The sequence below is a fragment of the Mus pahari genome, chromosome 1 (assembly GCF_900095145.1).
Source record: "Mus pahari chromosome 1, PAHARI_EIJ_v1.1, whole genome shotgun sequence".
Taxonomy (NCBI): Eukaryota; Metazoa; Chordata; class Mammalia; order Rodentia; family Muridae; genus Mus; species Mus pahari.
In genome coordinates this window covers 134,373,257-134,393,163 of record NC_034590.1, presented here as the reverse complement: position 1 = coordinate 134,393,163, position 19,907 = coordinate 134,373,257, and the positions used below count along the sequence as shown (strand labels likewise).

Below are 19,907 nucleotides of genomic sequence, written 5' to 3'. Positions count from 1 at the left end.
GTTATGGTCACCATCACTGTATTCACATTCTGGGAAGCCAGTTCAGCAAACGCTGCCACTGAGCAGGAGCTGCTTGTGACTTGTCACTCTGAAAGAACACATCTTCATCTTAGGCTGAATGAGGGGTTGGATTTTGAACAGGAAAGAAACCCATTGTAGTTGTAAGAGTCAAGTCAGTCATTTGGTTTTTGTTATCATCTGTCCCTTTGAGTAGTCATCATGTCAACGGCTTCTTAGTTTTTGTTCTTGAAATACTATAATGAGCAAAATATAAGATTTTTGTTTCGAGGGTCTATTTTGCTCTGAGCATAGCAACAGAAGCCTGAGATCCTTCATTCAAAGTCAAAGCTCCTGGCATCTAGTTCATCCTGTGTGGTTATGGGAGGGGGATGACCTTCAACTTGATCTTAACAATGTTGGGGTTGGTGGGGGAAGGCTGTTAGCTGGCATTTCTATAAACCTTAGATGCTGCAGAAACTCCCAGGACCAAAGCCCACGACAGATCATTCATGCCCCCTCCTATCCCATGTCTCCAGCTTCCAGCCTGGTGAAGTGCCTGTCGCTAGTATTCAGAATACCAATACAAGGCACTGTGTGTTTTTCTGGAAATGTAGATGAGAAGGCACAGTGGACAGGGGATGTAAAGATGTTATCTATTTAGCTGGCAAGAGAAAAATCACAGCGGAACTCTTTCCCAGGAAGGAATTCAGAAACCAGATCCAGCACAAAGGAAAGATGAGCCCCGTTGGTCGGTGGCTCACCATCATTTCCTGTGTTGAAACATTAACATTTTCAGATATAATGGGCCTCTTTTTTTTTTTTTCCAGGCCACTAGGCACAGACAATGTGCCCAGGAATTACACAAAGCTGGCCCAGCAGCAGGGCTTTGCACTTGAAACAAAGATCGGGATTTTTCTGCCTGTTCAGAGAGAACGGGGACATGAAGACACAGATGACTGGCATGTTTGGTTGTGAGGATTAGCCTGGTTCTGTGGAATGCCACGCTGGCATCCCGAGCTTGCATTCTACACCCCTTCATGCCACTGCCTTAAAAGGAATGTCCCCCTTGCTGTTAAAAATGCTTTGGGGGTGCTTATCAAAATAAGAGAAGTTGCAGTCAGACGGAAGGACTCAGCGCATTTCTTGACAAGGAACTGAAACGGAAGCAGCTTGCCTTTTTCCTGAGGTTAGTTACCCCAGAGACAGTGTAAGAGTGAAATTCTGAAGAGGAAGTACTGAAACTGATCACAGAAAACCATAGTCTAAGCATCGAGTGCTGGGCTTGTGATTGTCAAACTTCAGGGCTTATTACTGGCACCTAACAGGTCTCTCCTATGTAAGTCCACACTGAGCCGATGTAAGCAGTCATGACAGATGAGCACACATTGCACACAATCAAGGAGACAAAGTATGAGGCGCTGTTTCTCCTGAAGTGTAGGACTGGGTAAAGATTTAAATTGTCAGAGGTTTGGTTTATATTTCATTAGATTATTAGTTATTAACTTAGTAAAAATATAAAGGATACCCCCCTTTAATCTTGGATATTCAACACTCATAAAACAGCTTCAAAAATCATATTTACTGACTGAACACTTGCCATGAAAGGAGAAACAGAATCCTGAGAGGTTAACTAATTTCTAATCACAGCTCCGTCAGCCAGATGCTCATTCTAGGCCATTCCTGTGATTTGAACATAGGAAGGCCTGCTCCAGAAAGGGTCTGAGGAAGAGGAGAGATTAAAAAAAGGGGGGGGGGATCTTAGAAGAAGGCCGGAAGCAGGCTTTCCTTCAGAAAGCAGAGCTTGCTGGAGCCCTCTGAGTCTTTCATTGATGGGCCTGGAGCAGTCTGGCTGTGATTCCCCACAGTTCTCAATGGTTCCAAGATAAGGGGCGCCAAGGAGGGGCTAAACTGGGTTCTGAGACGGCCAGGTGGTCATGCAGAACACTCTCTTTTCAAAATGAGTAAACATAAATGTTTAGTAACTTAAAAACATTGTTTTGAGTGTCATTAATGGCCTGTCTTTTCACTGAAGAGTTTTTACATTTTTTTTTCAGATTTATTTACGTTACGTTATATTATGACTACTTGTCTACCAGTATGTCTGTGCACCATGTCAGTGCAGTTCCACAGAGGTCAGAAGTGGGCACTGGATCCTCTGGCCCTGGGATTATAGATGGTTATGAGCTATGATGTGGGTGCTGGGAGCTGAACCTGGGTCCTCTTCAAGAACAGCAAATGCTCCTGACTGCTGAGATGCCTTTCTACTATCCTGTTTATATTCCAGATTGCAAAGTGGTCCTAGGCTGGGAAGGCTCTCACAGTGATCTCCATCTCTGTCACACCCACCTCACTTGTGGTATGGTTTAAATAAGTAGATGAGCAACACTTCAACTGTTTTGGCAGGTTTCAAGGTACCTGGCAAGATGCCTGTTTTACCCTGAATTACCACTTCCAGACCATCAGTAGCAATTTGACAATTAGATATAGGTCCCATCAGTCAATGATTACTTATTTTATCACTTGAATCTCTACACTCACAAGTGGAGCATGTTCTAGCCTGAACCTACATCTTCCAGTGCAGTGTTTCTGCAAGGTAGTACTTCCAAGGGTTGCAGAATTAAACAATTTACTGACTGCTGCTTTCTACAGATACCAAGGGGCATCGCCATATTGAACATCATGGTCATGGCACTAGAGAAAACCCTTTTGATTTGTTTATGCCAGTACTCCTCCTCAATCTACTTAATTAAAAGTTCCTTAATTCTTCATTTGGAAACCGGAAATAACCGGAACTATCTCCCGGAAGACACTGAAGTACCTATCGTAGAAGTTTCACAAAGCACCATAAACGGAGGAGATAGCATCCTTTACCTGGTACTTTATTCTACTGTCTCTCAATAGCATCTACTAAGAGAATTCTCTGAAGAGCAGCAGCATGGGAGAGACAGGTTTTCTAGCCATATACAGAAGCAACAGAACCTTCAAATACCTGGAAAGCACGAATGTAACAAATGAACTTTTCTCATCTAATGGAGACCCACCTCTAAGGGGATGAAAGTGAAGTCTGAACCATGCTTTCCTGTAGGATCTGGATTCCAATGGGGAAGTCCTCTCTCATTTCACAATCTTGACGTCTATGGTCTCAAGTCAACAGTGAGTATGGGTGACACGAGAGCAAAATGAAATAAGGACTTTTCATTGACAACTTGAAGTGTTACACAGTCTCCCCTCAGTGCAAGAATTCTGTGCCATGCATTAGGAAGGAAGAACATTTTAGATAAGCTTAGTTTAGGCACCAATTCTATGTAACCAGCCCTGAGTGCTGTGTTAATGGCCCAGTGATATGTATTAAGTAAAGCGTCTTTGCCAGGCATGGTGGGGCACACCTGCAATCCTGGTACCCAAAAGGCTGCTGAGAAAAATCATGTACTGGAGGCCCTTAAAGATGAATTGGTGAGATCCTGTCTTAAAGTCCCTCCAAAACGGAGAGAGCAAATGAGCCAATATATAAAAGCAAGATCTCCTTAAAGAGGCATGGCTGTGGCTCAGTGCAGTACATCAGCTGTGTGTGTGGCACACAGTTGTGAAAGGTGGCTGGCAGAGACTTACGCGGGCCCAATTATGCATTAGACTATAGAATATGAATAGAGCAGAGGATGCCTCACTACGCAGGGGTGTAGGGTAGTTGGTTTCAGACCGATCTGGCACCAAGAACTAGAAAATTGTATGTAAATGTTTGATGATGTTGGGCTGTAAAATCAGCATGAACCAGTGGGTCTAAAATAGCACAGAAGAGAAAGCCATTGAGCTTGCAAAGTGATGTTGAGAGAACCAAACCTAAGGAAGCTTGAACTAGACGCGTGGATGGAAGACCAAATCCTGTGACAATTTCATTTCCCCAACTGGGCCCACTGAAAGTATCTGGGATGCAAAGAGCTGAAGCTTGGAAGCTTGAAGGCTAGCAAAGGAAGTGTTTACACTGGACCAGGGCACACATGGAAAGCTGTGAGTCCAGGAATACAGTCTACGTAATAATAGCACACAGACAGAAGCAATGGAATACAGAAACAAGGATCAAACCCACAATTGGTACATGACACAGGTGGCACTTTTCAGCAGCAGGGAGAGCTAACAGGTGCCATGTGGCTTCACTATAGTATGTGGTTTCCCCCACCCCCTTCCCTTCATGTTTGTTCTGGTTCTCTTTAGCAAGGTCCTGCTTTCGGACCATTTTGAAACTACTAGCATTTCCCCTGAGGCTTCATTTGGATGGACATTTCTTTATCTTACGGTTTCTTTTCCTGACTAAAAGCACATGAAGTCATGTATTAATTTAACAAAGCAATCACAACAGTGGTCCATGGTCTACATATGTCCTGAGATAGCTGTGCACGACACTGAACACATTTGTAGGTGACTGTGTCATGTTCAGATGTCAAAAGCACCTCTGGAACTTTGATGACACTAATGTGAACCTTTCTCTATTTTGTTTCCAAACATACAAACATCTGTCAGCTGCTTCCAACTGGAACCACCAATGCACCTTTAATTTGAAGTAGCTAGGCGAATTAATGAGACTATCAGAGCCTGCCTCTCTTTCGTCTGTTAGTGGCCATTGCTCTCACCAGCTCATTAGATTCCACCCGAGAAATGGACATCCATTCTCCATTCCCACCCTCCTTCTGAAGGCCACCTAGTTCTTGGGAGTCGTGTTTGTTGTGATGCCCTGCACCTGTTTACCCTTTGTCCTCATTGTTAGATCACCTGCTTCAGTGGTCCCTTCGCCTTTCTCAGCAGTGCTACCACATCACCCACATTAAGAAGCCCATCATAGACAAAGTATGTTCAGATTGTCTCAATTGGTGCTGATGGTGAAAGATAGGTGTAGCCAGATCAGTAAGAGAGAGGAAGAGGAGAACAAAAGCAGATCTGGGAGGAAGACTCAAAGGGGATGCTTAAATATTTAAAAGGATTAGTATTGTCTTCTCTGAGAATCTTCATAGGAATTTTTTTTTCTCCAGGCAGTCTATAATTCTCAGCAATATTTTATCTAAAGGCATGAAATAAGGATGTCAGCTATAAGTTAAATTCTTTCTTAAGTGTTCAAACTATAAAATAAAATAACATTTTCATGAGCCACATATTAGGCTGGGGAAAATCATTTTGCCACTTGATGTAAAAGCCAACAGCTTTCCTAAGATATTCTGAGGACCTGAGGGCTGGAATGGGCGAGAGATCACTGGCCACATAAAGCAGGGTAGACCCTCTTAGTCTGGCTTCTGCCCATCTGGGAGAGTAAGGAGACAAAATAAACGAGGCTAGGGTGCTGTACAGGGGTGCACATGAAAACATTACTTGGGTAGTTAATCTTAAACTCTATATCGGTGTTTGCAAAACACTGCCCAGTAAAGGGAACAGCCTGTGGGGTGACAAAGCAAGGTGTACACTGCTCCTGAAAGAGGCTGCGAGGACAGATCTAGGGAGGAAGCTGCAAAGGCAAGAAATGACAGGAAGGACAAAAGAGCTAAAGATACACTGGTCGTCAACTCTACCACAGGCCTTGTGGTTTACACTCTGCTCCCTGCCACCCTCCTGCTGTCCCTCAGCTTTGACAGTGTTAGTAAGGCTCAGGTGACATCTGATCTGTGAATGATCAGGATGAGGCTGAACATACGAAATCCCCCAAACCATCTCTACACATGTATGTACTTTCCTATCACCACCAAGCATCCTCATCTGCAATCCCCACTTTCTACACCAACTACAGGCACATCTAGGTACCCGACCTATTGAATCTCTCTAAAACACTATCAAATTCCGAGACTTATAAATGCAGAGCATGGCTTCCATGTCCACTCTTCTTACAGTAGCACTGTTAAATCCAATTCTACCTCAAATGACAGAAAGTGGTTTCCTTTATTATTTGCAAATTTAATTAAGCCGAATTTCATACTATCTGATTTTGTTTCCAGGATGCCATTCCTCTAGCATCATTCAGAGGCATGGACTCCGAATCCCACCTGTGAACACAGAGAGGCCAATAGTTTTATTTGATTTGCCCAGAAATAAATTGCTATTATATTCTTACAGCCACTGCGGATAAAACCCCTGGCTGCAGTACAAAGCCGAATGACCTCGTCACACTCCACTGAGCAAGGTTATTGGCCTCAGGCTTTCTGCTTTTCATATCACCACTGCAAGTGAGCGTGCTCTAGAGAGGGGCATGGAGCAGAAAACAAAGGTCAACAGGTTCACATATACTTTTTAACTCACAAGCCCAAAAGCAGTAGAGAAAAGAGCTGCTGCTAAAAATCTCAAGACTTCTGCAGCAAGCCATGAATAGTGAGAAAACTGTGATTCAAATGATTGACTAGTTAGCGTTTTCAAGGACTAGCTAGTCATAAGGATTTTTTTTTTTTTGTAATGTCTGGCACTACCAGCATAGAAACATATCAAGCTGGGACTAAACATAAGAGAATTGAGTTCTTTAAATGTAAAATATAATTTGCCATGTCTCTGAGTTATGCACAGCAGTTCATTGCAACCACTTGGTAAATTTTTCAGGTGTAAATATTAATTTATATATCAAAGTCTTGACAACATTAAAAACTGTCAAGCTACATGTCTTTGATTTCTTCTATATGGTGCTGGGTCACTGGTAGTTCTACTGATTATGGGAAGTCTGGGGGAAAGAAGAGAGTGATGAAGGTCCAGGCACTGAATATTGTTCCCTGACATACTAAGACAGAACACAGCCCTTAGTGATGCCTGAAAAACGGCATCATTTTAGTCACTGCAGACACGACAGGAAGTAGGTTGACATAAAAAAAACCTAGCGGTAAGGAGCATATCTCAACGTAGAGGGATCATATACGATAAGCCAGTAACCAACATTCCATCAGATGGGGAAAGTCAGGAATGAGGAGGGACCTCCACGCTCGCTCAGTACAGTCCTGGGAGACTTGGTTAGACCAAGAAGACAATGAGGAAAAGAAAAGGGATCCAGGCAAAACAAAGCAGTCAAATTGTCAAACTATTTCCATTTACAGATGACTTCGTCCTATTCTTAAAAGTCACCAAAAACCCCACCTAAAACACTTAGACATGATCCACACTTTTAGCAAAGTGGCAGAAAAGAGAATCAACATGTAGAAAAATTTCCATATAACTGTAAAACATGCTGAAAGAGAAACCAGGAAAGCAATCATATTTAAAATTCCTTTAAAAATCTCATGAATAAACCTAACTAAGGAAGGCAAAGATCTCTACAAGCAAAATTTCAAAACACTAAGAATGTTTGGCTGGACCTGGTGGAACAAACCCATTATCCCAGTACTAGGACTTTGGTGAGGATCACAGGGCTCAGGACTCTCCCAGCTAGCTAGGCCACAGGGGATATGTTTCACAAACAATCAATGTCCCCCAAACCAAAACCAAACCAAGAAGGCATAGGGCTCTACCTAGAAAAGAATGCTAAAGAAGTTAAAGAAGACATTAGAAGACAGAAAGATTATCTCATGCCCATGGATTGGCAGCATTAATATTATGAAAATGGCTATAGTATAAAACTGTCCTACAGACTGAACACAATCCCTATCAAGTTCCAACACCATGCTTCACAAAAAAGCAAAACAACCCTAACATTAAAAATAAAGACGAAATTTGAATGCATGTGGTCTATACTGAGTGGCACCTGGCATGCCGACCACAGGACCACTTTCAACAGGAAGAATATTAGTTTCATACATGCTATAAATTTTGCTCCTTGATATTTGTCCTGGAGGAATATAGGTCCATGCCAGGGACACACAGCCTAATTTATATTTATATTTATATTTATATTTATATTTAATGACCATCCATTTTGGAGATAAGCAGATTCATGCCCTGCCTTCCATTGGAGCAAGTTTTAAGATCTCTCACCTCACACATGAATTTCAATAGGTTAAAAGAGACCTGGGATGGGAGGGAGGCCCCAGGGTGGCTATAGGGGTGACTCCAACTGAAACTCCTAGCAGTGAGGGGTAAGGATCCAGAAAGGGCCACTTCTTGTAGCCAGGCAGAACTCCCAGTGGAGAGGTAAGAACAGTAACCACTTCTACCTAAAGTGTCCTGTTTACAAGAAATGCAGGGATAAAGATGGAGCACAGACTGATGGATTGGACAACCAATAACCAGCCCAACTTGAGACCCATCCCATGGGCAAGCACAGTCCCTGACACTGCTATGCCTGCGGGCAGGATCCTAGGATAACTGTCCTCTAAGAGTTCACCACCCAGCAGCTGACCGAAACAGATGAAGAGACCCACAGTCAAACATTAGATGGAGCTCGGGGAGTCTCGAGGAAGAGTCAGAGTGGGGCAGGGATGGAGAGGGGAAGGAGGGAAGATTGAGGGACCTAAGGAGGATAAAGACTACGCAGGAAGACCACCAGAATCAACTAACCTGGGCCCATGTGGGCCACCAGAGACTGAACTACTAACCAAAGAGTGAGCATGGACCGGATCTAGACCTCCTGCCCATATGTAACAGATGTGCAGTTTGGTCTTCATGCATGTCCCCCAACAACTGGAGCAGGGGCTGTCCCTGAATCTGTTACCTGTCTGTTGGTCTTGTTCCCCTACTGGACTACCTCATCTGGCCTCAGTGAAAAAGGATGCACTTAGACCTGCAGTGAGTGATGTGTGTGTGTGTGTGGGGGGGAATTGGGGTGGATGTGGGGAGGTGATGCCCAGGGGGGATTCCCCCTTCTCAGAGGAGAAAAGGAGAGGAAGTGAGGGGAGGAACTTCGAGAGGAAGAAGTTAAAAGGAAGGGGGCTGATATTGGGATATAAATGAATAAATAAATTAATTTATTTTTTTAAAAAAAGCAAAAACAAAACAATTTTAAAATAGTAAAAAAAATTCATATAGAATCAAAAGGGACCTTAGACAGACAAAGCAATCCTGATCAAGAAGAACCATGCTAGTTGATCCATAAAATCTGACTTCAAGTTACAAAATAGAGTCACAGCAACAAATATTGCATGATACAGGTACAAACTAGATGCACAGATACATGAAATATATAATAGAGGACCCACACAGTGCTAGCTACTTTAGTTTTGACCAAGATGCTAACATACACATTGGAGAAAAAAAAAAAAAACCAGCATCTTCAACAAATCATGCTGGCAAAACTGGATAGTCACAAGTAACAGATGGAACTAAATGCCTAAGTCTTACCTGTTCAAAATCAATTTAAAATGGATCAAATACCCTAATGTAAGATCTGAACCTCTTCAACTGTCACAGAAAAGTATAGGGAAAGACTTCAAGATATTGACACGTAAAGGACTTTCTAAAAGACAGCAACTCAGAAAAGTACCAACAATTAATTAATAGGATGGCATGAAACTTGATAGCTTCTGAAAAGCAAAATGATTGACTGAAAAGACAGCCAATGTAATGGGAGAAAGAGATTGTTGTTTATGTCTGACAGAGATATCTAGGATATCTAAACAACAACACCCCAAACCCTCCAAATCAAACTAAAATGAACAAAACACTACTAGAAATGCAAACAACATAATCAGCAAATGGACTAATGAACTGAATAAAAAGCACTCATAAGATGAAGTTAACATGTCCAATAAATACATGATGACATGCACTTCACCCTCAGTTATCAGGGAAATGCAAATAAAAACTCAGAGGTCCCATCTCATCCAAGTCAGAATGGAAGTCATTAAGAAACACAAATTCTGGCCAAGATGAGGCTATAGTGCCATATCTACTCTGCCATATTTACTCTGGTGGAACTGTAAACTGGCCAATCCACTGTGGAAATCAGTATCTAGGTCCTTCAAATGACTAAAATTAGAACTAGCATGTGGCTGGTCTTTACCACTCCTGGGTGTATGTACTATTGAAGGGCTCTGAGTCAGCGTGCCAGAGAGATGCTTACACACACATGTTTACCGGAGCACTGTTCACAGCTATCAAATTATGGACTAGGTGTCCACTGACAGGTCAATGGTTAAAGAAAAGTGTGTGTGAATGTGTGTGTGTGTGTGTGTGTTTAGCTGTAAAGAATAAAATTATGAGTTTTGCTAGATAATAGATGTAATACAGCATCATCATATTAAACTAATCCAAACTCAGATAATACATGTTTACTTTCATATGTTGATCCTAGATTGTATATAGACATATAAACACACACATATACATGTGACATAAAAGCAGGAGGGATAATGGGGAGTAGAGCTACTAAGAAGAGTGGGAGAGGAAGGCGGGGATATAGTAAATGATTTGGTCACAGTCCATGACACACTTAAAGAAGAACTGTTTTCATAAAACCTATCATATTGTGTAATTAATATAAACCAATAGAATTTTTATAAGAAAAGAAACGAAAAGAGCAGTACAGTAAGAGATCTAGACCTCTAACCAAAGGAGAGCTCTGGCTTGGGCAATTTGCAGATGTAGAGTGAAGCCAGTCAGAACCCTGAGTGGAGAGGAACACCTACTGGCAAAGAGGGTAAGAGGCTGGTGCATTCTGAACACCGGAGTTTAAATAATACATGTCCTAGCTTCTACATGAAAATAATGGCAAGGAATATGTAATGCTTGATGGTAGCTATAGGGGAAGACACTGTACAAGTTTCTCCTATTTTCTCATGTATTTGTTGGAATGCCCCGGGTAATGTAAGATTTCCCTCAAAACATTTAAAAAACTGCACAAGAGTTTCAAGAACACCCAGTCAGGGACTCCACTCCTTTGCCTATCCATTGCAGTTGATCCCATTGAAGTCTTCAGTACCTCTTGTTTGTGGACACCCAGTGGGAGGTGTCTGTCTGTCATTCTTTCTGTATCCAGTCTCTTTTCTTTCCAACATTCTGCATCCCACCTTGCTCAGTAATTTTCCTACAGCACAAGATTATCAGACTAAGTGAAAAAAAAAATCCTCTAAGGGTCTTCTCATTTGCTAAGAATGAAATTTCAAACATCTAAGCATTCAGGTCAATTCCCTGCGTGACCTCACTTTTTCCAGTCTGAACATTCATTTCTCTTCATTGGTCACTTGATGCTGTAGTCAGACAGCCCTGGTTAAGAAACAGGTCCCCTCTCAGCAAGTAATTTCCCCACAGGGAATGTTCCATTCCCACAGGAAGAGCCCTCCGCACCTAATACTCAACCCCCCAATACCTGTTTGGTAGCCTTCAACTATACACGTGTACACACATGCATGTGCATATGGAGGTCATATATCAACTTTAGAGCTATCTACTTTGTTTTTGGGGGAACAGAGCACGTTTGTGGGTGCTGGGATCTAACTCAGCTCCTCATGCTGGTGCAGCAAGTCCATCACTGACCATGCTGTCACTCCAGTCCCATTTGGTAGTTTCTTGAATGCTAAGTGGTTTCTTGAATGCTCAACATAATTTCTTTTTATCACTTTCCTTAGCCAGAATTAAACCTACCTTCTCCTGCACTCCTGGGATATTTCATTCATTCCCTTATTTTTCTATTCTACTTGCCTTTATTATGTCTGTCCATGACTGATATCTATTTGTGAAGGTATAGCTTGGTGTTTATTTGCCCATCAAGCAACAATGCAGGTGTCTGTAAATGGCATCAAGAATATGAAATGGCATCAACAATATGCCTTCTTAAACAGGCCCCGCATTACCATAACATCAGTTAACATGCCAGTGTGAACAGGAGACATTTCACAATGCCCCACTCCCTTTAGATGAAAAGCTAAAGGCTATTAAAAATGCTGAGAGAGAGTGGGGGGAGGGAGGGAGGGAGAGAGAGAGAGAGAGAGAGAGAGAGAGAGAGAGAGCTATTTTCCCACAGTGATGAGCACCCTATGGTTATCCAATACCAAGTAGTTGGCTCTGAAAAATATAAGCAAGCAATACTAAACAGATTCAGTAGGTTATATTTATAAATTTATTTGAATATTAAAGAATAAGATACCATGGAGTCCATACGAAGTAGAGAGTGAATGGGAGATCTTGGAAGGAGAAAAGGGGGTGAGGTAATTATATTTTATAATAATAAAAAAGAAACAAAGAACATGATGCCACCCATAGATTTAGCAATGGTTGCAGTGAAAGAGGGAGGGAGGGAGACAGAGGGAGGGGTGGAGGAAGAGAGAAGGAGGGAGGGAGGGAGGGAGGGAGGGAGGGAGGGAGGGAGGGAGGGAGGGAGACAGAGGCAGAGAGAACATATCAGTTTTCTCTAGAGTAAAATCATCCTTAGACACAGGTGTATATGCATAACACTGATTGAACTCAGCAAGCATGTGTATACATATATAAAACAATAGAAATTAAAGTAAAATAGGTCAAGAATTTGAAAGGGAGGGAGAGGCAGAAGAGATGTAAATACAGTACTCATATATGAAATTCTCAAAAAAAATAATTCAAATTTAAAAATAACAACTGCAAGACCAAGGGCTTCTCCTCCCCTTGATGGCTCACTAGGCCAGGGGAGGGTTAGGGAGCAGGGTCAGGGGAGGGAGGGTATAGGGGACTTTGGGGATAGCATCTGAAATGTAAATGAAGAAAAATATCTAATAAAAAAGTTTAAAAATTAAAAACTTTGTATTTGTGCCTCTTATAATGCCTATGTTCCTTACACACAGTTGATGCTCAAAATTTTAATTTGACCACCTGTTAGGATCAGCACTTTAAGTCTCTCGTTTTTTAGTGTGTGGGGTGATAAAGTAATAGACTGTGGCATGCTACTGAGAATAAAGACACAGGGCAGAGCTGGGAAAGCACTTTGAAAGGTCAATTACTGCTGTGCTGTTGGTTTCCCCAACCAAACTTACAGCAGGAACTCTTCAACCTGGAGCGGAGACAACTGATCCCAGCTGTTCTGTGTTCTCCTAGAACGTATTATTCCCAAAGTACAATTAAACACAGCGCTAGAAAAACACCACAAGGAGAAAAATGCCATGAAACTCCCAATGCGAAAAGCCACACTTCTAGTCTCTATATTGCTTCATAAGTAAAAGAAAATATTAAGACCCAGAAGTTAGACAAGATTAATTTTAGGAAGAGGAAATACCTTAAATAGAATCATTAGATAAAGGTATTGTAGTGCCTTTCTTTCATCCTAAACTGATGAAAATTTTTTTTTCTGACTCTTATTGGCAGTCATTTTTTTTTTTAAAGCAGAATCTTAGTAAAACAGGACATTCTTAATTAGATCCTCCTCACCTGTGTCCAGCTAAGTGTTGACAAGGAAACGTAGGCCGTATTTCATTGTGTGTACACCTCCCTTTCACTCTACCTTCTAGCTGTGAAATGCATTTTCATAGCTGAGAAGTCTGACATCCTCCCACACTAGCGCCCGCCCTGTTAAGTAGATTCTCTCTTCTCCTGCTCATTCTCTCTTCATTCCTCGTCCACTTTATTCATCAAGCAAACCATCGCACTTTTGGCCCCAGGTTTTCTGGCCTCATTCTTTTCTTCAGCCAGTTAACCATAGTCTTCATTTTAATCTTGTTTCCCACAGTGTAGTAAGGTCAACTCTTATCATTTTCTCTGCTTTGTACAGTCTTTCAGATTAAAGGCCTACCAGATATTAGAACACCGAGCTTTTTGCCTCCATTTTGCTGAGCTGCAAAGGCTGACCTAGAAATAACTTCTCACTCCCTTCACATCACACAGTGGATTGCTAACTCATGCATGTGGGGCTTACAAAGGAAAGTTCTACACGGCTCTGGTGCTGTCAACATTAACCGGGTCTCCCACAGCTTTGAACTGCCCTAGAGATGGAATATTTGTGAAATGCTGAGGTGCTGTGACATTTCTGCCCTGGAAAGAAAAGCCGATTCTTCTTTCTCAAATGGCACGGACTTGTGAATCTCCAATTGACCCACCGAAGGCACTGCTGCATGCCTGTCAGAGGGAAGGCTGCAGAAAATATCTGCATTCACACTAGCAGGACAAAGGTTCATGTCAGTCTGTCTGTCTCCCCCTGGTTCTTTTGCTTAGTCATGAATCCAGCTCCTGAGCTGGGATTTACTGTATGGATAGAAACACGCAACAAAGAACGGATGATGCCTGTTCCTAGCAGGTACCCCAAATCAGAATCCTGCCTGACCACCAGAAGTTCCCAGAATAGGTTCATTTTCTAGCCGGTCTTCAAAATGAATCAACAGCCCCAGCCAATACCTCACCTACAGTCTTCTGAAAGATGTACAGGAAGGGGACCCAGTTCAGTCACTGAACCTAACAGATTGCAAAACAAATAAACAAACAAACTTGCCCTTAGGCCATAGATGTTTGGGGACATTTCTCATAGTCATAGGTGACAAGTGTGCCTGGGAACTAACTAGGTTGTATGAATGGCCACTGGCTTGAGGATGTCTTAAAGTGGGTCTTATCAGAGAGGAACGATGGTGACAGCGCTCATTGAGAAGGACACCACTGGACAGATAAGGTCTTACGGGAGTCTGTCATGGCCAGCCAGAGAGGAGAGGTACTGCCTGAATCAAAGGATATAGAATCGGTCCAGGAGATAGAGGTGGATGAGAATCTCTAAAAAACAATAAATATGCCCCATATACAGAAGTCTGTAAAGTCTACATAGTGAGCCCAAGAGTCTATGAGGCCAAATTACAACTTCACCAGTCCTTTAAGTCTTTGGTCATCGGCCTGAAACTTGGACAGAGTAGCCTAGACATCAGAGAGAACAGGTAGGAGGAAAGAAAGGCTTACCATATTCTTTTCTTTTGTGTGTTTCTATTGGGTCTGGATCTCGTGGTGGGAAATGGGAAGCTATAAACCTTCTGAGTAGGTTTATAGCTCTCATACTTGATCAGATGTCCCTAGGGTTGTTGGAAGATTTTCTTCATGAGAGCAGACATAGGTTGCTTTATGATCTTGAAGTGACTGGAGGAAGTATGAGTTCTGTTAAGACATGTTGCCCTTCGGAGGTGCTGCTAAATGCTGAAAGTGAGTTTGAAATGGGGTTCTCAACCTGGGCTTCTGACAGTTGGGTCCATTTCTCTCTGTGCTGAGACTTTACTAAGTCTTACTAGTTTAATAAACGACATACAAATCAAATGGAGACATTGGAGACACAGCTGTGTGGTTCTTTGTCTGAAGGAAATTTGGGGGAAGTAGAGTCTCACACTTGAACAACAACAACAACAACAAAAAACCCCACTCCCTTAAGAGAAAACTATGCACAAGTAGAAAAAAAATTATTTCTACAAGTGATAAACTGTGGTGCCTGTCTATGGACAGTACGGTGAACATTGTAGCTTGTTTGACTTTGTTGCAATTTCTTGGTTATGAATTTGAACCAACTTAAGATGTCGGAAAAGGAGCCTAGAAGACCTGAAGGAAATGTTTGTTAAAATAGCAGTGCATTTTCACAGCACTTTCGCCTTTCTCTCGTAGTCATGCACACTCCTACAATGGCACGGGTTTTGTCTTAAGAAGACTTCGGAAGGGGTAGGGACTGTGAAGGTCGTGGCACCCACATGAGAATCACAGCAGCCAGGACTGGGCACCTACTTCCTCATCTGTTGCCATGACTTATTAATGACATTTAATATTTTCTAATAACAAATCAGTTTGTGTTACTTGTAGGAAATTATGGAAAGTAGAGAAAATGCCAAAGGTCAACAGTGCCACATATCCTCTCCTGTGAATGATGAGAACCAAGTCTTTCTCAGTGTGTAATGGACGTGAAGTTATGCTCTTAGCAAAAAAGGAAGGGATTGTAGGTCTCTAGGGACATCTATCATAAAGAAAATCTTTGTTCTACCTGCACACAGGCGTGTATCTCCTTTGAGTTTTTCTTGCCACATGTCAGAGCCACATCTTAAGGATTTCCACTATAGAAGACACTGGGGACTAGATAGTTGCTCCCCTCCAATGGCCTGCACTGATTCCTGTAATCAACTTATTAATTGTATTGCTCAGGAATGCTCAGATGAAATGTTGCTCACGTCTCTGCCTTTATGTGTCTCCTTTCAATCAGTGAGGTGATTTTGCCCCTAGATGTTTGGTAAGGTCTGGAGACATTTTGGGTTGTCACATCTGGGTGAAGAGATGACCATGGCACTTAGTGGGTAGATGTAGGGGGTGTGTCAAGTCATGCTCAGATGCACAGCCCGGCCCCATAGATACAGCAGAGAATTACAGAGCCCCAGGTCAACACTGCGAACAGTTCAGTCTGTAGTCACCACTATCTCTTTTCCTCATTTGATTCTCCCCCTCTCCAAGTCATAATTACACTGAATATCAGCATTTTTCATAAATCTTACTAACATGATATGATTTTCTCCCATCATTATTTTTCAAAATGTGATACTTAATGCAGCAGGAACATCCAGAGCATGATTTAACTGCTCCTCACTATGATTGCCAGCCCCACTTCCTCAGCATCCTAACATTGAAATGAACACTCCTGTCTCTATTTCTCTAATACATGTCTTTAGGTGGCTTCCTAGAACTATAATTATTGATTCAAATGAAATGAGCACCTTCCCTTCTCACTCCTTAACTTTCCCCATGAGGTTGGGCGGCATGCTTGAGGTCCCTGAGGCCTGCTCTCCTGTGTACCTTGCTGAATGGGAGGCTGAGATGCTGACACCACCATTGCATCTATAGCCTGTGTGTGATCTCAAGTCTTTGACCTCCAGTCTCCTAGCTGAAGGTGTGAGGCACCCAACTCAGCCACAATGTCCATCTTGTCCTAATAAACACATCTTGACCACTTAGTCTACAAAGTGATTTCTCAAGGCTTATGTCTATGAAGATAGAGCAAGGTCAGAGTTTGGCAAATTTCCCTGTCCTGTGAGTGGAAACTACCTCATTGTCACTAAAGTGACCACAATGCCTTCACATGACACAAACACAAATGTATGCATACACACTTTACATAGCGAAGAGCTTGGGCCCCCAGGTTTACTACACAAACGTATTTCCCTGCCTGCCCCTCTCCAGCAGGTGGTGCTGTTTTTCCAATGTTTAAACTTAACTACGCTGCAAATTATAACTTTTGATTGATTGTGCAGGGCTGCTCAAGGGTCTTTAATGAAGTCTACTTTGCGCTTTGCTAGTATTGAAATTGCTCACGGGCCCCAAATTGAATCGGAAAAATGAGACGGCGCACCTCAAACATAAAACCAGTCTGCTCAGAATTGATGAAAACAATGTGTTTGAAAAGTACCGCAGGCAACCAAATGATGAATCACCTCCCCACAGCAATGATGGATTAAATTTAACTTATTTCCTAGTGACTTAACTTATTTCCTAGCAGCATAGGAGAAAATGGTTTGGGGACGCCGTGAAACTCTGAGATGGGAATTGAACAGGGCAGTTACAGAAGTTCATGAGTGGTGATAGGGTTTCATATTGTTCTTAGGGCAGATGCCTGCCTATCGTGAGTATTCCTAGGTCATGAATTAAATGGTGGGTGTTAGAAGTTGCTGATTTTGCCAAATAATTTGCTGTTTGGATAGAAGAGGTGTAAGATCTCCTTTTGGCCAGCAGGAGCAGAGACCAATTCTTCTTGTCCACATGGGTAACAGGTCCTCTTGAACACAACTGGGACTCAGAAGAACTCTTTTCTTCATTGAGGCAGTGTTTACAATGAGGAAAGTAGGCCAGTCTAACCTTCCTGGGAACAGTGTCAGTCTGGGGGAGGATTCAATTTCAATAAGGTACCTTGTCTTCTATTCATGACCAGGGAAGAAAAGGGTCCTCTTAGAAAAGGAAAAGAACAAATCCAAACAAACAGAAAACAGACCACCCTTAAAATTCAGCCCACAGTCTGCACATCCCAAACACCAGTCACTAATTCACAGAGGAAATCCATCCAAGTTTCAGAAGAACAAACATAGTACACAGCCTACTGGCAGTTGGTTGCTAAGGAAATGAGCTATAGTAATTTCTACTCCAACTTTGTATTGTGACATAGGAGTTGTTACATGTTAGTCAAAGAAATGAACATACATTACAAATTATGTAAGTAAGGCATGCCCAAGTCCAAAGTAGGACAAAACAGTATTTCTCAATTATTTCTAAACATTTCTGGATTAACCCAATTATGAACTATTTTTATATAACCTGGTAATACTAAATATATGAACCCCTTTTATTTCACACACATATACATGATTGTACATAGACTTAAAAAAAAAAATCACAAAAGGTAGTTTCCCTTACCAAAGTGCTGGGCGTTTGAACAGAGGCAGGGCAAGAAGAGTTAACATTCTCTTTGAGATCCCTTGGCATCTAATGACATCTCAAAAACAAGTCACAACTTATGTAAGCTAACTCCTGCTTTAAGGAAATACAGAGGTCACTTATCTTTCTTAACCTATACTCCAGGTTTGGCCTTTAATGCTAGAACTTAACAAATGGAACCATTTGTAACCCAGCAGGTTTTGCCTTTAGATGCCTAACTTGCTCATCTTCACATCAGCTCCATTTTATGGATTTTGTTTTGTTTTGTTTTGCTCCTTGAAGTACATGACATCTGGTGACCAGTTTTACTCCCAGAGATGCTTAGGGTAGACATTTTGAAACTAAATTTTTTAAAGCTATTAGTGACTTTATAGATTTGAGATTATCAATGTTCATGTGGCAAAATATATCAGCTAAGTCTTGCAGGCAGAGAAAACCTTTGCTGACAGCGGTTCCCTTGTCAGGCAGTAGATTCAATCACAAAGTTTCCAGCTTAAAGGTGAAAATGAACCGTCTCTAAGGGGACTCCATTGCTAGTCATGTGAAAGCTGGTGTGAGAAATCTCCATGACCGTCACAGTTGAAGGGCTCAGTCATATTTGTCAGGGTCTCATACCATAGTTTATTATCAGCATACGGAAATGCTTTCCCGTTTATCATCACATTGTATCTGTGCAATCCATTGCACTCAGTTCTCTTTTCAAGGGAAGCCAAAGGAACCGGAGAAAAGTTATTTTATGTGTAAGCTTGAGAGACTGCATCTCCCTACATTTCTGTACGTAATCAAATTTACTTTCATATGATCATACTCTGTATGTAGGAGACAAAAATACACCAAAGCATGGATAAGACACAGTCAGATGTTAGTTGAGTGATGCCAGCAAACGCTAGTCACAGAACTGCCTAAGAAACAGTAAAGGAATTTAAATACCCCAGGCAGACTTAAGGACATTGTTGCCTTCCAATTCTACTTCATTACTTAGAAAAGCAACTAAGTTTACTCGTGGAACAAAAGTAGCAAGTAAGCACACTCTCTGCTTTCTCGGACTTCCTGTTTCCAGTAGGTTCTTTACAGGTCTCTGCTATTTACAAGGTCCTTTTGGACATTGTTCTGTGTTCTTGAAGTATGTTTGTTAGGTCTTGGCACTGTGTAGGGTGTCCCATTTCCTGCAAAGGAGAGAGTTGGCAAAGACACAGCTACCTGTCCTGCCAGCAGTGTGATTTATGAGAAAACGATGGGGCAGGAATAATCAACTTGGGTCTCCCTTTCCTGTTGGACACGGCCATTTCTCAGTGGCTCAGGCTGTTTCCTGCCCATGTTCCACTTTGTTGCAATTTTCTCGTTTTCCCCCCCAGTGAAGAGTTTCTAACCTCACTTACGGGTGATATCTCTATCTCTATCATGTATATGTATATGTATATGTATATGTATATGTATATGTATATGTATATGTATGTGTATGTGTATGTGTATGTGTATGTGTATGTGTATGTGTATGTGTATGTGTATGTGTATGTGTATGTGTATGTGTATGTGTGTATGTGTATGTATATGTATATGTATATATACATACATACATACATACATACATACATATAAAATTATGAGTGTGTTCTTGAGACATTTCTTATTTCTAAATCAATGCATGTTCTGCTTGGGTGCAGAGGCTAGTTTGGAGACTGATTCTTTCTGAAAAT

The 19,907-nt window shown here is 41.8% G+C and overlaps 1 protein-coding gene and 1 pseudogene across 20 annotated transcripts in view; one reads left to right on the top strand and one right to left on the bottom strand.

Annotated features, from left to right (window-relative positions):
* Trpm3 (transient receptor potential cation channel subfamily M member 3) overlaps positions 1 to 19,907 on the bottom strand; it is a 508,459-nt gene that overhangs the window by 312,945 nt on the left and 175,607 nt on the right. The window lies entirely within an intron of this gene.
* Positions 1 to 19,907, top strand: part of LOC115062510 — a 91,619-nt pseudogene that overhangs the window by 39,644 nt on the left and 32,068 nt on the right. Inside the window, exon 2 of the transcript XR_003842464.1 lies at positions 4,760 to 4,839. The product of XR_003842464.1 is annotated as a protein TCL1B4 pseudogene (transcript). The remainder of the gene's footprint in view (positions 1 to 4,759; positions 4,840 to 19,907) is intronic.